Source organism: Corapipo altera, unplaced genomic scaffold (assembly GCF_003945725.1).
Source record: "Corapipo altera isolate COAL_440 unplaced genomic scaffold, ASM394572v1 79, whole genome shotgun sequence".
In the NCBI taxonomy this organism is placed as follows: domain Eukaryota; kingdom Metazoa; phylum Chordata; class Aves; order Passeriformes; family Pipridae; genus Corapipo; species Corapipo altera.
The window spans coordinates 2,146,630-2,151,373 of NW_020884927.1; the positions used below are offsets into that span (position 1 = coordinate 2,146,630).

At 47.9% G+C, this 4,744-nt stretch overlaps 1 long non-coding RNA gene across 1 annotated transcript; it reads left to right on the top strand.

Annotated features, from left to right (window-relative positions):
- Positions 1–350: 350 nt before the first annotated feature.
- On the top strand, positions 351–4,491 carry LOC113954334. The gene is made up of 2 exons (XR_003530176.1): positions 351–462; positions 4,245–4,491. It is a non-coding gene; the product is annotated as an uncharacterized LOC113954334 (long non-coding RNA).
- Positions 4,492–4,744: the final 253 nt, after the last annotated feature.

Here is a 4,744-nt window from a genome sequence, read left to right on the forward strand (position 1 = left end):
TGACAAGGTCATTTAGTGACAGGACAAGAGGGAATGGTTTCCAACTGAAAGAGAGTGGGTTTAGATTGGATACTAGGAAAAAGGTCTTCTCTGTGAGGTGGGTGTCGCACAGGTACAGGTTACCCAGAGAAGGTGAGGATACCCCATCCCTAGGAGTGTTCAAGACCAGGTTGGATGGGGCCCTCAGTCTAGTGGAAGGTGTCCCTGCCTGTAGCAAAGGGGTTGGAACAAGATGATTTTTAAGATCCTTTTCAACACAAACCATTCTAGGATTCTATTATTCTATGTCATCAGGACCATGGTAACCATGGGGGGCTGGCTGGTGGCAGCTCCCCAAAAGCATCCTCACGGGCTCCTCTGTGAGAGCTCAGCGCCAAAGCTGGAGGGTGCCGGGGTGGCACCTTGTGTCCCCGTGAGCCCATCCTGCAATTCATCCTCGCCTCCCTGGAACCTCCTGGAAGAGTTAGTATGGAAATTTCAACCTATTTTTAAGGGTTATTTTCACTCAAGTGAAATCTATCAAAGAAGGAGGGTTATTTTTACAGCACGCAGCAAGCGCCGGTTGCCATGGCAGCGGGCGGGCGAAATGCAATAAAGCATCCCTCTGTTATCGTAAACACAAAGGGAACCACGGGCGCCGGGAAGAAAGGCGATTGTCGTGGGGGAAACAAGGCAACTCCGTGCTGCACTCACCAAGGGAGGTTTTGTGGGGTCCTCCGTGCTCATGCGGGGCCCGGCAGGCCGAGAGGACTGAACCCCCTGGGGTCCTGCTGTGAGTGTTGAGGACACCGGCGTGTCAGCCTGGGATGAACTTTTCCCCCCTTCTTCATCCATAAAAACTCAGAAGAAGTTTAGAAAATGTATCATCTAAAGAGGGGGAACACACAGGCCTCTGTATTTTTTTTTAATCTGACTTCCAGGACAGGGAGCAGTCGGCTGAGGAGGTCTCTTCTTTTAAATGTTTGCTCACTGTGAAGAGATTTTGCATGCAATTGGAGGGTTCAACCTCTCCACCTCTTCCAAGTGTACTCTGTCTGTGTCATAATTTAGGTGCCCTGTTTCACCTCAGAAGCTGAACAGGCATGTGTAACTGGAGGATCCTGATGCTACTTGGCCCAGCAGAGCCTTGGTCAGCATGGGTGTCAGCTCCCAGAGAGGTGGAAGACCCCAGCTGGGATATTCCCTCATGAGCTGTGACTGTCCCTATGCATGTGAGCCCTTGGCTGTCCCAGCAGCATCAGGGGACACAACTAGAAACTGCACCAGCCCCTCGAGGTATGTGTTTTATCTCTGAAACCTGAGCTGCTATTGGGCTCTATGGAAGTCACATGGCTGCCCCTTGTTGCTCTCCCCCCCCAAGACTGACTAAGGTGGCACATCTTAGGTGCAAAAGGGATGGCTGGACAGGAAGAAGCCCAACACAACTATCACCATGTGCTGGAGCTTCCATAAGTACCATTGTGGGTGTTTTCATTTTGAACTCTCACCAGGACCACCAGTAATGTGCAGTAAGAGGAAACAGGCACAGGACTGGTCTTCCTTACCACATAGAAGCCTCTTCAAGAACCTGAGAGCTTTTTTTGGGGGAGTTCCAGGCACGCAGAGTGCTTTTGTTCAGAAACATCTTGAATTGGGTACCAAAGCTCAGACAATCCAAAATGCCTTGCCTTTTGACTCACCCCAGAGATGTCACTGAGGTCTTGGATTTGTCACTTAGCTCTGACACTGGAAAAAGCCAGTGGTTTTGAATTTCATGATGTGGGGCAAAAGCCCAGCAGGTGTGAGCTTGTGTCACTGAAGTGCCACTGCAGACCAAAGTTGTCTTCACCCTTTTCCCATGGAAACTGAGGTAGGGATAACTAACCCTTGCAGAACAAGCTCTCTGAACACACCCTCTCCCAGCCCAGACTAAGGTCATTCCCACTCCAATAAGTATAAATCCTCAAGAACACACATAGAAGTTGGACATCCCATCACCCATGAATGCCAGGGGACAGGTGGGTGTGAAAAAGGTGAATCTCTTGCACCAACCAAAAGTCCAACTCCTGCCTTACACTGATCCAAGATCCTGCTGTAGGGTTCGCAGGGCAATGGCTTTGGAGCTGGGGAGCTTGCTTTTGCAGCAACTCATAAGCAGGGAAAAGGAACAAAAGCAGGACTTACTGTGCAGTAGTGTGTGTATAAATAGATCCCTGGGAGGGTGAGACCAGTGGGAGGGAAGAGATCGAGATGATTTCTCTTTCTAAGGGAATGGTCTTGACACTGCTTGCCTTTATGGCTGAACCCTGTAGTATCAAGTCATTGCTCCTTGTGCCCTTATCTGGACAAAAATTGTGTAAAAACCCCAGCTACTTGCCAAGGGAAGGGGATTTGCACCATTTTTTAAAAAAAAGGTTAATGGGTTTTTTATTGAATAGTAAGGAAAAAATACAATAATGCTCAGCTGAGGATGTATCTTATCTAAAAAGGTTGCTAATGATTAGGATTTATATTGAACTATTAGAGAGTCAATAACCACGGTATATGGCTCTTGAGGAGTCCCTCTGAGGAAGAGCACAAGATCTCCAGCAATCTGGTGGCATTTAGCCAAACTCTTGCCTGGGGAGGAGCATTTTCACCAGGGTCTTCTCCAAAGCAAAGTCAAGGAGCGCTTCCCCAGGGGACTTGGGTCCAAGCCCTCCCTCTGACAGCACGGCATGATGTACTGGCAGAGTGCTTGATGATCTCCCTGAGATTAAACTTAATTCACAACTCTTTAACCTAAGGTTCCCGTTCATAAGTGTTTCATTATTAAGAGGTGAATACGTGGCAGCTCCATTCTTTAATAGCGTATGTAGCATGTTACACTTTACAATGCATTAGCAATAAATGCTTAATGGAAGAGGCTATATCAAGCTGTTAGATAGAAAGCCTATTATAAAATGTGGGCTCCTGCTAAAACAACGTGTGCGTCTGTTTAACACCTGATGTTAACTCAGAAAAGTGTGTTAGAAAGCTCTGCTCTTTGGCACAGAGAAAATAGGGAGCACTTTATGTATTAAAGTGTCACCAAAATTTCCTCGCTTGTTTAAAACAATCTTGAGAAAGTGTTGTCTAAAAGGCAGCTGGCTGAGATGGGAAGTCTGGAGGAACCTGTCAGAAGCGGGGGCTGGAGGGATCTGGGGTGGGAGGGGATGTGCAGCAAGGCTGGATCGGGTCTGCTCAGTGTAGCATGGAGGTGAACTGCTTTCAGAATCACAGAATGGTTTGGGTTGGAAGGGCCATTAAACACCTTCTCATTCCAACCCCCTGCCATGGGCAGGGATGCCTCCCACTAGACCAGATTGTTCAAAGCCCCATCCAGCCTAGCCTTGAACACTCAGGGTTGGGGGCATCCCCAGCTTCTCTGGGCAACCTATTTTAGTGCCTCACCACCCTCAGATGGTGACTTTGGGACCATCTTAACTAGATTAGGCTTCTCAGACTTCCAAAACAGACCTGCTGTTCCCCACTGTGACTTATTCAGTCCTGACCCCTTTGTCTTATTCCAGTGCTTCAGCAGTTAAATGGAAAATGGTGTCTGAGAAGATTAGAATTAAGTTATTAAAGCATCTGGACACTTCTAAGAGGATTGCTGAGCATCGTAGTACTCAAGATTGACTTGAGAATTTGGGGGTGGATTTGCAGCTGGAAGAAATTCCTCATGTACTGTATACCTGCCCCTTGTGTATATGTTAGCATACTTGGCACAGATGTCTCTTTGTTTCCGTACAGGAAACTAATTGCCTTTCTTGTTTCAGTCTGAAGTTTTCTCGTGTCATTCTGTAAATAATGAGAGGCATTTCTCAAAGTTTGCCAGCGCCTTTGTTTCTCTTGACGGTGCTTCAGCTGCTTGCCCTGCACTAGAGGAGCATCCCCCTTCCTGGAAACCTCGTGTCATCTCAGCAGGGTCTGCACTGGCCCAGAGGTTTGTCAGCTAGGAGATGTCCTGCAGGGAAGCAAAAGTGGGGAGAAGGAGATTTTATGTGAGAGTGACAAGCTTTGCCTTTGAGCTCACTCTAAGTTCCAGCTTTTTGTGTGAATTCCTGGAGATTAAAGTTCCTTATTTATCCTCAGCACAGTGGGGGCTTAGGCAGCAGCACCAGCTAACACCTCCTGTGACCCCCAGGGATGTGTCCCCCAGGGGTGCAGCTCCTGCCTGTAAGGGGACTTTTCTTAGCCCCCAAATGCTTCTGACTCTCTGTTTCCTTTCATGTGCCTTTTAGAAGCTGATTTTTTGGTAGGCAGTCTGTCCTTGGCTCTAAGCTGTATCTCCTGAGGTTTAAAGAAGAGCAGAAGTTCAGCTTGTGACAGAATTGGAAACAATGTGATACCATGATGGAAATCCAGCTCTCTCCTCCTAGTGCCAAATGATGGTTTGCTACAGACCCGTGGGAGAAGAGATACCCTCAGAGCTTTCCCAGGAAGTTAAGCTGGCGCAGACACAGAATAAAAGAGGGATGAGAGAGCCTAGAGCTAGCCTAAAATTTTATCTGCTGCTCCAATTTGATGTGAAAGAGGAATTCAGGTCAGTAATGAGAGAGCAGATGTGAATGCTTGGTGCAGAAGGGTTTGCTGCTGTAAACTGAGCAGAGTTTACAGGTGCTTGAACAGAGGAAGGGGAGGTTTGCTCTGTGGGAAGGGGGAGGATCAGCTCCAGTAGTGGGTCAGTGACTGTCCAGGTCCACTCAAATCCAGGCGAAATATCACTCCCCAGGTCTTGTGG